Source organism: Gymnodraco acuticeps, unplaced genomic scaffold (assembly GCF_902827175.1).
Source record: "Gymnodraco acuticeps unplaced genomic scaffold, fGymAcu1.1, whole genome shotgun sequence".
NCBI classification, from domain to species: Eukaryota; Metazoa; Chordata; class Actinopteri; order Perciformes; family Bathydraconidae; genus Gymnodraco; species Gymnodraco acuticeps.
The window spans coordinates 80,255-101,022 of record NW_022990595.1 but is presented as its reverse complement, the minus strand read 5'-3'; the positions used below and the strand labels follow the sequence as shown (position 1 = coordinate 101,022).

Below are 20,768 nucleotides of genomic sequence, written 5' to 3'. Positions count from 1 at the left end.
TTGAATCCTGAACCAGCCGAACATTTCTGGCATGTCCTCCCCTCTGTCTCCCCCTTTCAACTCTAACATCTCCAATAACGGCCCTTTGGATCGAAAAAAACTAAAAAGTATGAACAGAAAAAACTAAATGAATCAATCTAAAATAACATAAAATATTTAAGCAACAGTACAGGGTGAACATCTGAAATGGATAATTAAGAATATAGTTTTGAACTTTATATTTCGTAAGTCATTTGATTTTAAGTATTTGGAGGCATTTTCAATACTTTGTTTGAACTGCATGGATTGATTTGTATATGTGTCTTATGTTTCAAACACAGATCAAATTGTATTTATGTAGCTCAAAATCACAAGTTTTACATTTGTATTTTATTTGATTTGATTTAGTCTGTACAGATCAACAAAACATGAATGATAGTTTAAAAACATAATAAAATGACATCATAGACCACAATAATAATGTGATAGTGTATACAAATTAAGGATCCAGGGGGATGTCAAAATGCTTCCTGCATGGTTTTCATGAACTGCAACACTAACAGTTTATTTAAAATCCAAAGTAACAAGCAATGAAGCAAATATATGCACATTTTAAACATGTGAAAACGACCTTCACCTCTCTCTCAATCAGCCTCATGTCTTGAGTTCAGAGTGTGCAGTCAATTAAGCTGATGCGTGTCTGATTGGACGCAGGTGTGCTGCTCTGATGAGGATAATGATCGGCTAGAGTTTAAAAAGCTCCACCGCTCACACTGAACCATAGGCCTACTGTGAGTCAGTCAGGAAGACAGAGAGCAGCCGATCAGTTTCCTGTTATCAGTTTCACTTATGGAGGCCTTTCATTTTCAGGTTATCCTCCTTGTAGGACTCTGTGTTAGCGCCTCTTTTGCTTTCCTGCCCACACAAGATGCTTCGTTTCAGAGCCTTGCGAACACAGGCAGGGTCAGAACTACTCGGGCAGCAGCAGCAGAAGTCTCCGGCTGAGGAACCGCAGCAGGTGAATACCATCAGAGTGACCTGTCATCCGACTCTTTGGAGATTGTTATCAAAGCCGACATGTTTGCGGTTGGAGCTCCTGTTGATGGTGACGAGATACGCCTTGGAGTAGAGACCAACAACCAGTACTGCAGAGCTACAGCGTCTTCAGCAGATGAGTACAGTATCAGTGTTGGACTTGTGGAGTGCGGCACCAGACACTGGGTAACTTTTTTCATTTCAAATATGATTCATTATAGCTTCTAGTTTTAAACACGTCTACTCTCCACAGGTAACTGAGGACTCTCTGATCTACACAAACCTGCTCATATACTCTCCTGAGGCCTCTCCATATGGTGTTGTTCGAATGGAGGAGGCTGTAATTCCAATTGAATGTCATTACGAAAGGTCTTTGTCTCTTTTTGTTTTTAAAGCTCACATTGTAAAAATCGTTGAATGATGTCTGTCTTTTTTTTAAATGCATGTTTTCTGTTTCTTAGGAAGTACAGTTTGTCCAGTTCTTCACTCATGCCTACCTGGATCCCCTTCATGTCGACCCAGGCTGCAGTGGAAATGTTGCAGTTTAACTTGAGAATCATGACAAGTGGGTTTTGATAATTCTCTCATGTTATGAGTTTGTCATGTCTCTATTTGCACTTAGTACTTTTTTGCTGGTCCGAGTGCAGGTGACTGGCAGTACAAAAGAGGCTCTAATGTGTTTCATCTCGGTGATGCCCATCGGCATCGAGGCCTCGGTCAGAATTGGGCATGCACACATTGGGCTCCGAGTGTTTGTGAGCAGCTGCGTGGCTACACTGAGCCCTGACATGCACTCCAGCCCCAGGCATGCCTTCATTGAAATGGGTAAGGCTGCAAATTGCTAAATGGCAAAAAGTAAGTATTTTTCTGACCCTAGAGGGAGCTGTTTAATTTGTAAGCAGTGGTGCCGCCAGGGATTTTGGGCACCATGAAAAGATATCGCATTGGGGCCCCACCACCAGGCACAGGCCACGCCAACCAAGCACAATTGCTGTAAGCACACACCTCCAGAACCCAACCCGACTAATTTGTGCTTTAAATAACTACTGTACAGGCTTGCATCTTGTAGTCCAATACTAAGCGTACAATATTTACTGACACTGAGCGGGGAAAATATAACACTGTGCAGACTGCAATTCTACTGCAACATTCTGCTGCACTATTTCATTTAAACACTAACATGCCTGACAATATATCTCAATAGTCATCTTTTATGGTTGTACATGCCTTTTTTTAATAACATTTTGAATGGAATATTCATAAAATCTAAATAATATAACTTAAATATACATGACCTCTTAAATTAAAATAAAGTGAACATTAACACCAATATTATCATTTATAACATGCTATAACAAAAAACATAACATAAGGCAGCAGATTTGTGTTATTAAATATACATGCCAACAGCATCCCTCCTCACATTGCTCTCACTCTCTGCTGCTAGAAAGTGCGATGCCGCACAGCGTTTGGAGGCAAGGACCAAACCATTACATGTAAATTGGCGGGTGTTCAGAGGCTTTGGATAATTAAACTTTTGGAAGAAAATAAGTTAAATTAATCGTAAGTTTAGTGAGTATATTATCAATATGACGTTATATTAATGTTAATTATTGATGAAAGGTTACTTAAACATTTTTTCTGAATGTTCTAAAAAATGTTTGGGCACCTGTCAGTCACGTGGCCCTTAGAATCGTCCTAACTTTCCCCCCATCTACGGCGCCCCTGTTGTGTAAGGCTCTTCAAGTGGTTTAATTCAGACACGAGCAATGCTGACTCGAGTGACAGGTTAATAAAGATCAGTCCTTTAGTGTTGTCTTCAAGTTAGCCATTAGTTAAGGCTAGCTGCAGTTTGATTTTAATCTAGTTCTTCCTTTCACTATTGGCAAAGGCACAGGTCAGATTTGTGCAGTTCTGACTCTAAAGAACTACTTCCAGAACTTGCCTATAGAGGCGAAGTCCCGCCCATCTACTTCTGACCCATGGGACCTTATTTCGGAAAAATTAGGTATTGAAGTCAATGGAGAGAGAAAGATTATCTTTCAACCCCGTTTGAATTGTGCAATGAATTACACATATGATGTTTGTTAATCTTAGAAAATCATTTCCATGTCAAAAAAATCACAGTTTGTCGTAAAACTCTTAAAATATAAGACTATGAAAAATACGCAACTAGAAGACTATGTGATTTTCATCACCTCTTTTAATACTTTTCACCTCCATTCTGAAAGGAAGAAGTGAAATGTTGCCAACGTGACGGCCGTCTTGGTCTGTGACGCGAGAGGTAGTTCATTGAGCGGTTTCACACAAAAAAAAGTGTTGCGTCACATTTTTACGACAACACTTTTATTTTTTGACTTGCAAAATTATCTTTTAAATTGACAAACGTCATATGTGGAATTCGTGGCACAATTCAAACGGGATCGAAAGATCATCTTTCTCTCTCCATTGACTTCAATACATACTTTTTTAGAAATAAGGTCCCATGGAGGTCCCCCGGAAAGGAAGGGACCTCCTCTCTATGACTAGAAATGTTAGTGGTGGAGTTGCATTGTGGGTAATGTAGACTCTGGTTATAGTAGTCCATGAGTACTAATTTAGTGTTTTGCTCTTTTTGTTTTTCCTCATCATAGGTGCTTTGTTGACTCTCAGCTTCCAGGCTCAAGGTCTCAATTCTTAGCCAGGACACAGGATGACAAGCTCCACATGTCCATTGATGCCTTCAGATTTTATAATGAGGACAGAGGGGAGGTGAGGCTCTATTAAATTGCCTCAAACATGATTGTGTGTGCATGTTTTCCCAACACCCTGCTTTTCTCATAGCTCTACATCACATGTCACCTGAATGCTGTTCCAATAAATGGCACAGATGCACCAAACAAGGCGTTGCACTTTTGTGAATGGAAGGTAAGTGAGATCCAGTCTAAAATATGTCAAATTACACACAAAACACTAAGTATTGGTGCTGAATGTTTTTTTATTTATCAGATGGCAGTCCGCTGATGGTAATGACTACTTATGTGGGCAATGCAAAAGACCAATTGGAGTTGCGCAAACTCCCAGTAAACCCAGCAGCCCGAGCAAGTTTAGGCCTCGAGGGTTTGTGAAGCCAGAAGAGCGTGAACCCCTCTGGAGGAGCGGACTGAAGACCAGTACAGGTGGGGAGCTTGTAGAAACTTGTATGATGAATATTGTCTGCAGCTGTCGTCATAATGATCAATTGTGACATGTTTTGGCATAGGTTTTAGACGTGATGATGGCTGGGTAACTGAATTAACATGCATTGTGCTGGTTTGTGTTAGTGTGGGACCATCAGGCCAGAGTGGGTCCGATGATGGTCCTTGCCAGCCAAGCAGAAAAGCCGGCCCATACCCTGCAGAGGAGCCTTCTTCCATTCTTGATAAAATTAGCAGAGATCTACAATGTATGGCAGCCAGTGGAGGAGTGGAATAAACAGAGTTGGTAAGTCAATGCCGGTATTGAATTATTCTTTGTTCATTTGAAGCCTTTAACAATCTCTAAATTGAGATTAAAATGGCCCCATAATGAAATCTTAATGTTGAATTGGTTTTCTGTCAAAGATCAGAGGGAAAGGGCTGATTCATCATACGACCCAAAACCAGGTGATGTTGTGAAAAGTTTGTAACTCTTTTTTTAAATGGCACTCTGCAATGCACCTTTTACATTAACACATTTCTTCTACGACTACAGATGAAGATGCTGAGGAAGTTCCTGAACGTCTAGAAAAAACCTCTCCTGAGGCCCACCTGCAGTCGAAGGCAGCGGTGCTGAACAGTACCAACACAGCGGCGCTCGATGAAGTCCTCCCAACTGCTGCGGTTATTGTGCTGTGGCCCCCACTGTCCAACACCACTGCAACAGAATCTGACCTTTCTGAACAATGGACCCAAAGAGATAATAAATTATTCAAACTTTAATTTGTTGCTTTTAATGTGTCAATACACAAGGAAAACAGATGACCTTGCTCACAGCTACAAACAATTAAATGCAAACAATTGTTCCTAATGAGGAAAAGTATTCCATATAACAAGTAAACATTAAGGGGACCCAAAATTGCAATTTGTCTTCCATGTTTTTATTGTGCTTGTCTGCTGCTAAAAATGGTTACTACAACATGGCTTTTCTTTTCTGGGGTGTCATTTAATATAATATCCTGGTCCCAGGAGTTCAAAACTTTTAATCCAAATCTGATTAGATTGATTTTGGGTAGTTCAAACCAAAAAAATAGGATTAGGATCACTTTATCAGATCAGGAAATCCAATCCAAGCTTTAATCTAGATCAAATCTTCAAAATGGGTAGTTCAAACCGACAACACAGGATTGGGATCAGTTAGATAAAAAAAAACTGGATTATCAGATATATTATTAGAAGTCAAGCATTCACAGAGCAGTCAGTGTCGACCTGTTGCTGCTGGTGACTCTGAATATTTATTTGAAGCGTGGACTACAAGACTGTGGCTCCAAAGTGACTGGAAGTTGTTGATGATTATAGGAGATGCTGGATATATAACTATAGGTTACTTACGTAACCCCAGTACTCAGAGTAACATGAAGTGAGATGTCTCACTATAGGATGCGGAGCAAACAGAAGCATCAATCTCATTACTCCAATCCTGATTGGCTGGAGATCTTGACGTCAGCGTCAGGGAAATCACCCCCTATAACTAGGCTTGCGCCACAACGCATGCGCCATTCAAAATAAGCACCTCTTCTCGCTTCACCATAGCAAGGAGGGCCCGTCTGGTGAGACATCTCACTTCATGTTACTCTGAGAACTGGGGGTTACGTAAGTAACCTATAGTTCCTCATTCATAACACTCCGTTCGATGTCTCACTATGGGAAATTGTAGCTCCCGTATTGCCAGACGAGCTTATCTCGAAAATCACCAAACCAACCAGAACTTAACAGGTAGAGCTCTGACTCAACCAGGTGCCCAGCACTGCTTGAGTCACACTGGAGCAGAACGTCCAACCTGTTAGGAGGCAGACAAAAGTGAGCGGCGAGGACCAGCTCGCCGCTGCACCAATGTCTTTGATGGGAGACATCCTGGACAGAGTCCAGAATGCAGCCAGACTCTGAGTCGAAAGAGCTCGCGGACCCGAGGGTTGCCTGCGAAACTCTGACTCGTATGAGCCCCAAAGCAATTGCTTCCACAGACCAGTGGGAGAGCCGTTGCTTAGTAACAGGCTTGCCCTTATAAGGGTTAGCCCAGGACACAAGGGTTGGTCATTATGACAAAGCACCCTTGATCTGTCCCTGTACGTGCGTGAAGCACGGGCTGGACACGGCAAATCCGGCCGCTGTTCACCCGGAGGAATACAGTGGCGGGGAGGATGCCTTAATGTCAAATGTGGTACCCGAACCGACCGCCTTAAGATAAAGGCAGGGTCAGGCTTCAACCACACTCTGTTTGCCCTGGGGCAAACTGAGTGCATGAAAACTGTACAGAAAGTGGCATGAGTGCCGCTGGCTCGCTTGGCAGCTGCCAGGGTCAGCGTCATGTCACACTGTTATTTGTACCACTCACGGGCCAGGCCATAGAGCCAAGCGCTCTGGGTGTGGGTGAAGATCGCCCCCCCCGCTTGGGACAGTATGTCCCTGCGTAGTGGGAAGGCTGCCATGGCTGCCCGCACAGCAGCCTGATATATCTCCGCTAGCCAGTACATAGCTGGCCAGTTGCGGAGCTATCAGGATAAGTGTGTGGCGTTGCATCTCTCACTCTGGCCAGAGTTGGGTGTATCAGAGCCAGGGGTGGGAACGCGTACAGAAGGCCCGGGGGCCAATTGTGCGCGAGTGCATCCACGCCTAACGGTGCATTTAGATCGCGCATCGAAAAGAACAGCTGACACTGAGCGTTGTCTTTCGATTGCGAAACAGATCCACCGCGGCTCTGCCGAAACGCACCCACAGCTGGCTCACAATCCTGGATGTAGAGTCCAGTCTGCATAAAGTGTATACCTCTGGACAGTAGATCTGCCCCGAGGTTCCTCACTCCCGGTACGTGCGTCGCTCTCAGAGAGAGGAGACGCCTACCGCTCCATAGGATAAGTTTTGCGCGCCAGTGTGTGTAACTGGAGAGAACGCAAACCCCCTTGGCGGTTAATATACGATATTGTGGTCGTATTGTCTTGTCCTCACGAGGACGTGATGTCCCCTGAGGAAAGGCAAGAAAGCGTTTTAGGGTGAGAAACACCGCTAAAAGCTCCAGGTAATTTATGTGCACCCGCTGGAGGTCTCTGCTTCCAGAGACCCCTCACCGGGCGACCTTCATAAATACCTCCCCAACCTGTCAGACATGCGTCCGTGGTGACCACTTTCCGTGAAAGGACAGCAAGCACCCATAGGCACACCTCGTACTAGAAAAGTCGGGTGGCAGCAGTGGCGCAGTGCCATTACGCATTTCACAGTAACCATCACTCTGGCCATGGCCGCGCGGGGTTTAGTTTTAGGGCGGCCACCCGCGCTGAAACTCCCTCATGTGTAAGCGTCCCAGTCGTACGACCAGGATGGCTGACGCCATGAGCCCCAGTTTCACGGCATGATCTGAAGAGAACATGTCTTTGCGCAGCCGGAAAAGAGCGAGACAAGCTACTGAAAGCTTTCACTCTATCCGCTGACAAGCGAGCTGAAAAGGGCACCAGAGTTCAGGTGTAAACCCAGGAAGAGTATAGTTCTGCGCGGGGCACAACATGCTCTTCTCTGTGTTTATTATGAAACCCAGGTTGAGCAGGTGCTTTACGAGGACATTTGTCTGCAGTAACAGCCTCCCTGCTCCGACTGTGCGAGAAGCAGCCAGTTCGTCCAGGTAGGTCGCCAGGAATACCCTGTTGTCTTAACGGGGCTATCGCGCATTCCGTACATCGTACAAACACCCTTGGACTGAGAGACAGACCGAAGGGGGAGTACTCTGTATTCATAACAGATCCCCTGAAAATGCGAATCTCAGATATATCCTGTGTGGGTAATATTACTGGGATGTGAAAATACGCATCTTTCAGGTCGACTGATGTGAACCAGTCGTCTTGTCGCACGAGCCGCAGCAGAGATGTGTGAGTGAGCATTCTGAAACTTATATCTTCTTAGATATTTGTTCAGAGCCCTCAAATCAAGTATTGGGCCGAATTCCGTTCCCTCCCCGTTTGGGAACGGAGGAAAGTACTGGAATAGAAGCCGCCCTGACTCTGCTCGGCGGCTACAATAGATATAGCCCTCTTTTCTAGGAGAGAGGAGAATCTCTTTCTCCAGAATATGGGCTGACTCTCCTCGGGCCTGCGAATGCAGAATGCCCGAGAAGCGAGGGGGGGTGACAGCGAATTGGAGTCTGTAGCCCCGTGTTACTGTCTTGAAAAACCCAAGCAGATGATTGTGAGCATCTTCCACTGCATGCTCCTTAGAGCCAGTGGAGATGTCACATCTCTTCCCCTCTGAGTCTCTATTTGTTGTGTTATGGGGCCCTCTAGTGTCTGAACACAGTGGTGCCCCCTGTCGACAATCCCCACCGACACTGCGCATGCGCCATGACGGTGGTGCCTTCACAACCCCAGCCGGCACTGCGCATGCGCGTGGCGGTTTGGTGTGCTTTTAAAACCCCAGCCGGCACTGCGCATGCGCGTGACGGTGGTGCCTTCACAGACCCGCCTGTAATCCGCCTTTTGAGAGATTGCCGAAGCTGCTCTCAGAAGGGGAACAGTTGACGGGCTGTTTTATTGGTTTTATTGTTTTTCTATCATTTTTTTGAGCTGCGCCCTCGGCCTGAAGCCTGGAATGCGTCAGCGGCACATGTTTAATGACAGAGGAACAAACAGATTTGTGACATGTGTTTTTGCGACTTGAGGATGGTGTTGAGGCATCTCTCGAGGCGGCGGAACACATTTAGAGCTGGGGGAACCGTGGACTTCCAGCTCTGTCACGGAGGGGAGAAGGAGGGGCTGTCACGCCGCTCGCTTCTTCTTCCTCGCTGCTGGCCGAAATTCTGGGTTGGCTGCGCCTGAGCTGCAGCCGGAACCGGAGATTTTCTGGGCCAGCTCGCCCTCGTCTCCAGCCTGGGCTGGGACTCGGGGCGGGCTGCGACCTCTGCGTTCTCGGTGTTTAAACCGAGCAGGGTTCAAGGCAGCTTGGGCCCGAAGGACTGCTGCTGCGAAGCAGCGGCTGGACCCTTCGAGGGAGGCAGAGGTGGAGTGCCTCGTCCTCCCTCTTTTTCGACTCACACCTCTTTTGCATGGAAGCAAGAGCGGAAGCCGAAAATTCCCTCGGAACGATGGGCATATCCAGCACATCCTCCTTTTCCCGGTCTGGGAGGTTGGTGAGGTTGAGCCATCTCGCTCTTTCCTGCACCACCATGATCCCCATTGCCTACCTGTGGCCTGGACGGCGCAGCGTTGGACACGGAGACAGATGTCTGTGAACCGCTGCCATCTCGTCCAGAGTGGCTGCCCCCGGGTTACCCGACAGGTCCTCGCAGAGCTCCGCTTGGTAAGCGGTTAGCAGCGAGGCCACATTCAGGGCCCTGGCGGACAACGCTGCGGCTTTGTAGGACCGTTCAGTCATTGTCGACTGAAATCGGTCCGACTTTGCCGGCAGCGGTGGGATTCCTGCTTGGTGACGGGCCCATCCTCGGTAGGAGGTGGGCTGCTACCAGCGGTTCCATGGGCGGTATGCCGGAGCAGGCCGAGCTTCTCCATTCTGTCACAGTCTAGGGAGGAGGCACCCTGGATTGGGACCTTGTTGCTGAAGGGCCGGTCTCTCCACGAGACCGACACCTCATCCAACATCTCCGGGAAAGACCGGAAGGAGTTGTTCCTCTTTGTCCGCGCTGCTTGGGGAAAAATGTTTCCCTTCGTAGCGGGACCTGGAGGTCTCCTTGACCATTTCAGGCCAACGGGGATGTCGAGTCTGGCCGCAGCGCGTTTGCACACGGCCTGCAGGTCCATACTCAGACAGGGCGAAGCTGGTGTGCTATCGTCTGGGAGAGCAGCCCTCGCTCCAGGCTTTGCAGCCTGAGCCGATGACATGAAGATGTCCTCTTCATTTTCATCCGACTCGGACAGGAGGAACACCGAGGGCGTCCTCTTCGTCCTCGTCGTAGTGAAGCTCGAGGTACATCCTCCGCGGGTGAGACCATGGTGAGGTCTAACCGGGAGCCCCAGCTCGGTTAAAGCATGGGGTTCCCGTCCCGCGTGTCTTGCCGCCACCGGGTCCCGGCCTGCCAGGGCGCGGGAATCCGATTCTGCGGCCATTCTCAGATACTGAGCCCCAGACCGACATGGAGAGGGGTTCACTCTCTGTGGCAGATGTCCCCGCGTCTTGACTGCCGGCCGGCAGGTCAGAGGACATGGGGGGTTCCTGCTCCGACAGGCTAGCTTGGCGTGCTAGCCGTCGGCGGAGGCTCTTTACGGTGAAGCGGACACAATGTCCGCACGAGCCGGGGTTGTCGATAGCGCCTCGGGCGTGTTCCAGCCCGAGGCAGGACGAGCAGACCTGGTGTGTGTCTGTGCCCGAGATCTTCAACCCGCAGCCGCAGAGTCGAGCCACCGAGTCCCTGACTCCTCTGGTGTGAGGGAGAGGGGCGTCCATCTTGTTCGCCTCGTGGCGTGGAGAGGACCCGCTCTCAACAGGTAGGTTGGGAGAAAAAGAGGTAACCACCCTGTCCTTAATCCGGAGAAAAGGACGGTGTGGGTCTTTTATTCCCGGAGAATACTGACTGGTGTGGCAGTATGCTCCTTTTAATCCTTTCCTCCTCCGTGGGGAAAGAGAAAAGAAAAGACTTCCTCGCTACCCGTCGGGAGGGGAGCAAGCTAACGCTAGCTTGAAAAAAAGTCAGACCTAGCTTACTTTCCGGGGAAAGAGAGCGGCGAGGTTTCGATTTCAACAATAACTAGCGTTAGTAATTACCGTCCTTCCTGCGAAGCAGAAGGAGTAGCCGGCAAGCGCCCGTCGACCGAAAATGGATATTGGGGTTCAGTCTTGTGGACCGTGAAGCCTTGTCCAGCTACCATAGAGATGTGCTCTGAAGCGAGAAGAGGTGTTTGAATGGCGCAATGCGTTGTGGCGCAAGCTACTTATAGGGGGTGATTTCCCTGACGCTGACGTCAAGATCTCCAGCCAATCAGGATTGGCGTAATGAGATTGATGCTTCTGTTTGCTCCGCGATGAGGCGCATCCCATAGTGAGACATCGAACGGAGTGTTATGAATGAGAACTGTGGTTGCTTAAGTGGTAGTTTTGATTTGTTGTGTTTTCAGAAGTGTCCCTGATTTTAGTTATTTTGTATTCTCTATAGACATCTAAGGACTCTGTGATCTACTCAAACAAGCTGATAATCTTACTAGTCGCCGGGCAACCTGGCATTAAAAGAATGACCCGTGCTGTTGTTCCTGTTTCCTGTCACTATAAGAGGTGAGATGTTTTTATTGTGTTGTGCAGAGAATCTTTTTGTGACTTCTTCTTCTCGGCTGACTTTGTTACCTTTCCGGGACAGGAGGACAAAGTTTGATGGCAGTCACTCTCAGCAGCCGCCCCTCTCTCTTCCTGCTGTGTATTCAACAGGTGCTTTCTCTCTAATGCTGATGAGTAAAGTAAAGTATGTGAGACCTATTCATTGTTTCATTGAAGGTTTTTTTGAAGTGTGCATGTAGTATGTGGTGGATGAAGTAGTCACACACTTTACCTCAAGGACCAGTGTGTAGGATATAGTGGCATCTAGCAGTGCAGTTGCAGATTTGAACGGAAAACCCCTCACCTCTCAATTTCCAGGCATGTTGGAGAACTGGAGTTGTTTTTAAATATATAATTTATGTATCTTTTTAAAGGAATATCGCCCACTAAAGACAATGTGTACATTAATTCCTTACGTTGAATTCTCAAATAATACATAAACAGTGTAGTATTTCGCAGGGCAATTATTATTATTAATTTATTTTTAATAAGGTTTTAGTACACTACTACTAATGGGTCTTTGATTTTCCTGCACAAGTTTTGTAAGACATTGTAATTGGATGTTTTGCTTTTGTTAAATGCGGGTCATTGTTTAATACAAAATGAACTTTTATATGTGAAGTATTCCTTATTTATAAGTTGGAGCATTTTCTCAACCAATAAAGAAACACTCAATCACAGTTTCAAAACTCATTACAGAATCACCTAATTCAAAGTTACATAGTTAAATATATATGGTGTGCATGTAGTATGTGGTGGATGAAGTAGTCACACACTTGACCTCAAGGACCAGTGTATGGGATATAGTGGCATCTAATAATAATAGATTTAATTTGTTAGCGCTTTTACAGGTGCTCAAAGACGCTTTACATATATAGTGAAGATAAAATAAAATAAAGGAACAACAAATAAATATATAGTTAAAGTCAAATAATACAGCAGTCTAGCAGTGAAGTTGCAGATTTGAACGGAAAACCCCTCCCCTCTCAATTTCCAGGCATGTTGGAGAACTGGAGATTTTTTAAAATATATAATTGATGTACCTTTTTAAAGGAATATCACCCACTAAAGACAATGTGTACATTCATTCTCAAATAATACATAAGCAGTGTAGTATTTCGCAGGGCAATTTTTTCTTTATTTTTTTTAGTACACTACTGGAAAAATGGGTCTTTGATTTTCCTGCTCAAGTTTTTTAAGACATTGTAAATGGATGTTTTGCTTTTCTTAAATGTGACCACCATTTTAAGTTAGAAAAAAACCACCGTTCATTGTTTAATACAAAATGAACATTTATATGTGAAGTATTCCTTATGCGGGGGTAGCAGTTCCAGCAGAGAGCCCCAAATTGTATTTTCCCTGGCCACATCAACCAGCTCTGACTGGGGGATCCCAAGGCGCTCCCAGGCCAGCGAAGAGATATAATCAGGGGTGCACATAACTTTTTTGCCCTGGTTCTCAAAGGAGCACCTGGAGATGTTGCTTGGTGCTCATCCTTAAAATGAAATAAACTGTAACTTTTGAGGGGGTCTTGACTTTATTTGCCAGACACACGGCACAGAACACACATGCAGAGGTGAACACAAGACAACATTAGCACGACCAGTAATCCTACAAGCTGTCATCACTACCCTCCTGACTGTTCTCCTCACTGTCTTCCTCTCAGACATGGTAGCTGATGATGTAGGCCTACTAATTTCTCTCTGGTTGAGTCTGCGATTAGCTGCTTGCATCCACAAGTCAACAGCTGGTTTTGGGTCGAAAGTCTGTTGTCATCTTAGACAAGTGGATGTAATCAAATAAGTATGTGAACATAACCAATAACCTACCATAGCCAATAACAAATTAATGTAACTTATGTTATTGTTGTTGTTCATATCTTATTTTACCTTAACATTTATTTATTTATGCATTTTTTTTGTTATCTCTCCAGTTTTAAAGGATATTTTTGGTTACTGTCCTATAGTAGCCTATACATTGGAATGATTTCAAACCTGTTTATCCCAATAATTATAAAGGAGTGCCTTGGAAATATGTGTTTGCATAAATTGTGACCAAACCGTTTGAGACCCACTGAGATATAACTTAGACTAAAGTGAACTATCTAAACCAGGGGTGCCCAACCTTTTTTTAATTACATTACATTACATTGCATTTAGCTGACGCTTTTATCCAAAGCGACTTACAATAAGTACATTCGACCAGGAAGACACAACCTTGAAGAAAACAGAATCATATAAGTACATCAGGTTTCATAGAGCCAAACATTTCAAGTGCTACTCAACTGGCTTTAGGTAAGCCAGTCCTTTATTAGTATAAAAGTGCTTCGTTAATAGTTCTATCGCTCGAAGTGGAGTCGAAAGAGATGAGTTTTCAGTTTGCGCCGGAAGATGTGCAAGCTATCTGCCGTCCTGATGTCAATGGGGAGCTCATTCCACCATCTTGGAGCCAGGACAGCAAACCCACGTGTTTTCGCCGATGGGAACTTGGGTCCCCCTCGCAGCGAGGACGCAACGAGTCGTTTGGCTGATGCAGAGCGTAGTGCACGCGCTGGGGTGTACGGTTTAACCATGTCCTGGATGTAGGAAGGGCCAGATCCATTCGCAGCATGGTAAGCAAGTACCAGTGTCTTGAAGTGGATTCTAGCAGTTACCGGAAGCCAGTGAAGGGAGCGGAGGAGCGGAGTGGTGTGGGAGAATTTAGGAAGGTTGAAGACCAGACGAGCCGCTGCATTCTGGATGAGCTGCAGAGGTCGGATGGCACATGCAGGTAGACCAGCCAGGAGGGAGTTGCAGTAGTCTAGGCGTGAGATGACGAGAGCCTGGACCAGAACCTGAGTCGCTTTCTGAGTCAGCTGGGGACGTATCTTCCTGATGTTGTAAAGCGTGTATCTGCAGCAACGGGTTGTAGCAGCGATGTTTGCAGTGAAGGACAGGCTGTTATCTAGGGTCACACCCAGATTCCTTGCAGTCTGAGTCGGGGAAACAACTGAGGTGCCGATGTTGATTGTCAGGTCAAGAGTTGGACAATCTTTTCCCGGGAGGAAGAGCAGCTCAGTCTTGTCAAGGTTGAGCTTGAGGTGGTGAGCAGACATCCACTGAGAGATGTCAGCTAGACAAGCAGAGATGCGTGCGACGACCTGGGTCTCTGAGCGGGGAAAGGACAGAATTAATTGGGTGTCGTCAGCGTAGCAGTGGTAAGAAAAACCATGCGGGCTAATGACTGATCCGAGCGAGTTTGTGTACAGGGAGAAGAGGAGGGGACCAAGAACAGAGCCCTGAGGGACCCCCGTAGTTAATTGACAAGGGTCGGACTCAGACCCTCTCCAAGTCACCCTGTAGGTACGGTCTTTCAGGTATGAGGTGAGGAGGGAAAGTGCAGAGCCTGAAACTCCAAGTTTTTGGAGAGTGCGAAGGAGGATCTGATGATTCACCGTGTCGAATGCAGCAGACAGGTCCAACAGATGACAGAGGAGAGGGATGCAGTTTTGGCAGTGTGCAGTTCCTCCGTGACAGCAATGAGAGCAGTTTCTGTGGAGTGACCTGCCTTGAAACCAGACTGGTGCGGATCCAGAAGGTTGTTCTGATTGAGATAACAGGAGAGTTGTTTAAAGACAGCGCGTTCAAGTGATTTAGACAGGAACGGGAGGAGAGAGACAGGCCTGTAGTTTATAACATCAGACGGGTTGAGAGTGGGTTTCTTTAGGAGAGGGTTTACTCTTGCCTCCTTGAGACTGTTTGGAAAGTGACCAGAAGTTAGAGAAGTGTTGATGAAATGGGTGAGAAACGGTAGAATATCAGGAGCGATAGTCTGAAGGAGGTTTGAAGGGATAGGGTCCAGAGGACAGGTGGTAGGGCGGGCAGAGGTAATGAGGGTAAGAACCTCACTTGGAGAGAGAGGGGAAAAGGAGGTTAGTGTGTTGGTGGAGGAAGGTCTGGTGACCCAGCGGTGAGTAAAGGTGAGTCAGAAAAAGAAGAGCGAATATCATCAACCTTTTTTTCAAAGTGGGTAACAAAGTCGCTTGACAGAAGTGAGGAGGGGGGGGAGCTTTTGGAGGGTCCAAGAGGGTGGAGAAGATGGAAAATAGTTTTTTAGGATTGGAATAGGAAGATTGGATCTTATCTTGAAAGAAAGTGCTTTTTGCCTGAGAGATCGAAGCAGAGAAAGAGGAGAGGAGAGCTTGATAGGTTAGGAGGTCGTCACGGTGTTTGGATTTCCACCATTTCCGCTCTGCTGCCTTTAACCGAGAGCTACTTTTAAAGTTGCCAGTCTGCCGAGATCTACCAGTCCAAATAGAGAGGCGTAGCCATTACTGACAGCCTACAACCAGGTAAATAGTAGCCTACACTTCTACTTGTATACAACTGACCTTTGTACGATGAATACTTCATAAAATACTGCAGATCCTTTATTTTACCTTTTTCTAATCTACACACATACAAGTATTTAACTGAAGTCACACAACAGTGTTGTTGATACGGAGTTCGAGTTTATTCACACGTCACATACTACAGTGGGTAATGTTTAAGAAACATTGAACAGTGCTGCCACATATTACACAGGAAAAAAAGAAAAGACTCTGAACCCTTTCTTTGCCATTATATAAAAATAGTGTTGCTACAAAAGTATAAATTAGGCTTACTAATAAGACAACTCAGATCTGAAGCTACACAGGAATCTGCTGCCAAAGTGCAATAAAAAAGACAAAATTAATAGAATCGAACCCTTTTTTTATTGCATTTTAGTGGAGTATAAAAATAAATGCCTTTTCAAATAGGATGCAAGCAACACTAGTTTCTTAACCTGAATTGATAATAGACTATAATCAATTTAAGTTTGCATTATTATACCATTTTGAACAATAATTATAATGAATACGTTCAAACAAACTAAAACTTACAGCTGATTAATAACGGTATCTAACTTGAGTTTTTATTATATCAAAAACCTGTTGAAATGCTACTGTTATTTTTACTGTCCCCAAAAGCGCGTCGACAGCCTCCAGGAATGCTTCTTTCACAACTTCGCCGTCTTTGAAAGACTTCATGTGTTTCGCAAGAACGTGACTGACACGATAAGATGCTATGGTCGCAGCCTTGCTCTTGTTGTTGGGCCTGGTGAAAATGGACTGCTGTGCATTTAGCTGTCCTTTCAGGCCCCTCCCCTTTTGGGAGCGTAGGGCAGAATTAGGAGGGAATTCCGTCTCGTAGCGTTTGTGCACTGTTTTGAAATGCCGCTCCTAAATGACCCTTCTTCGATAAAGCCACGCTCGCATTGCAGATGAGACAGATGGACTTTGAATTGGAATAGATACAAAAATAATAATCCTCCCACTCGGAGTGAAAATTATATATTTTTGGCTTTTTTGCTTCTGCCATAATTGTGTGTGTGCGGACTGTCACTCCTGTTGACATGGACAATGTCAGCGAAATAGTGCCCACTGCCCACCAGCCACGCCCCCACACATGGGGTCACGCCGGCCAATCAAAAAGCTTTGGTGCGTTCAAGTGCATTATTCTGGCACGGGAAGATTATGTTATAGGACATTAACGATAAAACAGAATATTGTTGTTCTATTTTTAGACACATCTCGCGATCGACTGGGAATCTCCCCGCGATCGACCGGTCGATCGCGATCGACTGGTTGGGCACCCCTGGTGTAGGATATAGTGGCATCTAGCAGTGAAGTTGCAGATTTGAACGGAAAACCCCTCACCTCTCAATTTCCAGGCATGTTGGAGAACTGGAGTTTTTTTTAAATAATGTATGTATCTTTTTAAAGGAATATCACCCACTAAAGACAATGTGTACATTAATTCTCAAATAATACATAAGCAGTGTAGTATTTCGCAGGGCAATTTTTCCTTTGTTTTTTTAGTACACTACTGGAAAAATGGGTCTTTGATTTTCCTGCTCAAGTTTTTTTAAGACATTGTCGATGGATGTTTTGCTTTTCTTAAATGCGACCACCATTTTAATTAGAAAAAAACCACCGTTCATTGTTTAATACAAAATGAACATTTATATGTGAAGTATTCCTTATTTATAAGGTAGAGTATTTTTTCAACCAATAAAGAAACCTTCAATCACAGTTTCAAAACTCATTACAGAATCACCTAATTCAAAGTTACATGGTTAAATATAATTGAATATACATTTAAATCTACCTAACTTTATGAGTTTAAGTCAGGCAATTTTTGGGGGGAAACAATATATAACTGAGTATAAGCAGAAATGTGTTGACTTCAATTACGGTGAGAGACGCTTGTGTTTAATTGTAGAGGACTGGACAGGAGAGACGCTCACCAGTGTCTTCTACACCGGAGACCTCCTGCACCTCGAGGCCTCTTACAGCGGTCCTGATGCGGGACACAGACGTCTGTTTATCGACGGCTGTGTCGCCGCTCTGTCTCCTGACCCGAGATCAGCCCCCAGATCCTACTTTATCGAAAACCATGGGTAAGAGAAGCTCAGAATACAGTATGATCCTGATAATTGGCTCTTAAATTGCATTCTAATTTGTTTCGTCAGGTGCTTCAATGATGCCAAAGAGGACGGATCAAATGCACTTTTCAATCCCAGAACAAGATCTTCTTCTCTTCAGCTGCAGCTCGATGCCTTCCTGTTCCCCCAGGACACAAGGAACTCAGTGAGCCACTTCTATAACCTGAATGACTTTGTCATGTTTGGAAATGCTTCGAAGTTGTATAATGACATTTCTTTGGTCTCTCTTATATTAGGTTTTTATCACTTGCCAGCTGAAAGCGACCTCTGAAACGCAGAAGAGCAGCCCCGTCAACAAGGCCTGCAATTATATAAATTCAAGGTGTTTTTTTTAACTTATTTGTGAATTGTTGCCTCCTTACTGTAATATTGCAAAAGGTTTTGTCAGTGTATCATTTACAAAGGCTCATCAGGTTAACAATTATTTATAAGCTAAAAGTGGTTCAAGTTTTTGCTCTTAATATTTCTTGCTGCTGAAGTAATCAATGTAACAGTGATGCTTACCTCAGCATTTTGACTGAAACAGTACACATGTGTGAGGAATGTGCTAAATGTAAGCTTTAAGAATATTTTAGAATGTTAACGCTGCCCATGGAGTATATGTATACAAATAAATGGCTATTATTTCAACATTGGATTTGGGTGGTAAATGTCCTCAACTCAAAGCTAAAGGAAACATTATTAATTCTGTATACTAATCATCAGATGGATAAATGTCGATGGCAGTGATGATGTGTGTCGATGTTGACGACAATACATGCTCCAGCAACTCTCCCACCAGTCATACAAATTATCGAAGAAGTCTGATCCCTGAAGGTAAACTGTCAATCCTACCGTTTTATAACTTTCATAATCTGTGATCTGTCTGTGGAAAACTGTCCCAACTAAATATTATTTGACTCTACACTTTCATTTGTATTCATGTTTCAGATTTGGTGGCACGTGAAAACTGTTTACTCTGGGCCTTTGATGGTTTGCCCTACAAGTAGGCGAAGCATAAACAATCCAGACAATAAAGGATTCAACCATTGTCTATCAATCTCACCCCCCTCCCTGACCAAACTTCAGCGTAATACTTGTAGCTTAATACTAGTAACACGATTATTTTAATGATTGTTTAGTAAGGAATATTTTATACAACCATAAACAGTAAAGAAACAAGGATTTTTAGTCTTTACTGTTCATACCTAACATGGCTCCAAACAAAGCCACACAACTGGTCTGATGAAACATCCCTGTAAATAAAAACAGATTACACTGTATGAACATTACATGTTTTCAGCTGTCAGGATACACATATCTGTGTTTGAAAGAGGAAAATATAATGTGAATTTCTCTTACCTTCAAAAAGCTGATTGAAAATAAGAATGCATGCCAAGCTCGTCTTCATGGCCTTTTCAGTCATGAACTCACTACTAAATCTGACTCACATTGTACTTGTAAGGGAAACTTCTGCAGCAATGGAGAGTCAGGACTCAGAGAGACACGAGGAGAATGGAGCTTTGATTGTCAAACACTGGTAGTTTATTACAAGTATCGGCCGGAGAATTTCACATCACAAGTCACAGCAGCCAGAGGTTCTGACTGCACGGTGGGTTGCCACATCAATTCTGACCAGCCTCTCTCTGCATAGACCTTTTAACTAGCTTACAGAGAGTTAATCCACATACTGTATTGGGGGGCTGACGTAAACATTCTGGGAACATTACATTGCATTTAGCTGACGCTTTTATCCAAAGCGACTTACAATAAGTACATTCGACCAGGAAGATACAACCTTGAAGAAAACAGAATCATATAAGTACATCAGGTTTCATAGAGCCAAAAAATGTCAAGTGCTACTCAACTGGCTATAGATAAGCCAGTCCTTTATTAGTATATAAGTTCTTTGTTAGTAATTCTATCGTTCGGAGTTGAGTCGAAAGTGATGAGTTTTCAGTCTGCGCCGGAAGATGTGTAAAGCTATCTGCTGTCCTGATTTCAATGCGGAGCTCATTCCACCATTTTGGAGCCAGGATAGCAAACCCACGTGTTTTTTTGCTGATGGAGCTGGGTCCCCCTCGGCAGTGCGGGTGCAGCGAGCTGTTTGGCTGATGCAGAGTGAAGTGCACACGCTGGGGTGTACAGTTTAACCATGTCCTGATGTAGGAAGGGCCAGATCCATTTGCAGCATGGTATGCAAGTACCATTGTTTTGAAGTGGATTCTAGCAGTTACTGACTGAAGTGGGCGGAAGTAGCGGCGTGGTGTGGAAAAATGTTGGAAGGGTTGAAGACCAGGCGAGCCGCTGCATTCTGGATGAGCTGCAGAGGTCGGATGGCACATGCAGGTAGACCAGCCAGGAGGGAGTTGCAGTAGTCTAGGCGTGAGATGACGAGAGCCTGGATCAGGGAACACTGGAGATAGCCCCAAACATCTGGAGACACTGAATCACCTGTCTGTGGTGCTTAGAAGCCAGCGTTCTCACAGTCATAAAACCCTCTGTGACCGATAATATCAACAATAGCTGAACCCTCCCATTCCTTAAGACATATAATAGACTCAGGGTTGGTCGTAAACGTCAACACACAGAAAAGGTTAAATATCTTAGGAGTAAGGAAGAATCAATCATTACATTACATTACATTGCATTTAGCTGACGCTTTTATCCAAGGCGACTTACAATAAGTACATTCGACCAGGAAGACACAACCTTGAAGAAAACAGAATCATATAAGTACATCAGGTTTCATAGAGCCAAACATTTCAAGTGCTACTCAACTGGCTTTAGATAAGCCAGTCCTTTATTAGTATA

General features: G+C 44.9%; 2 pseudogenes; both read left to right on the top strand.

Annotated features, from left to right (window-relative positions):
- The first annotated feature begins 777 nt into the window (after positions 1-777).
- LOC117554446 lies at positions 778-4,758 on the top strand (annotated as a pseudogene).
- A 281-nt stretch (positions 4,759-5,039) lies between these two features.
- Positions 5,040-18,964, top strand: LOC117554445 (annotated as a pseudogene).
- Positions 18,965-20,768: the final 1,804 nt, after the last annotated feature.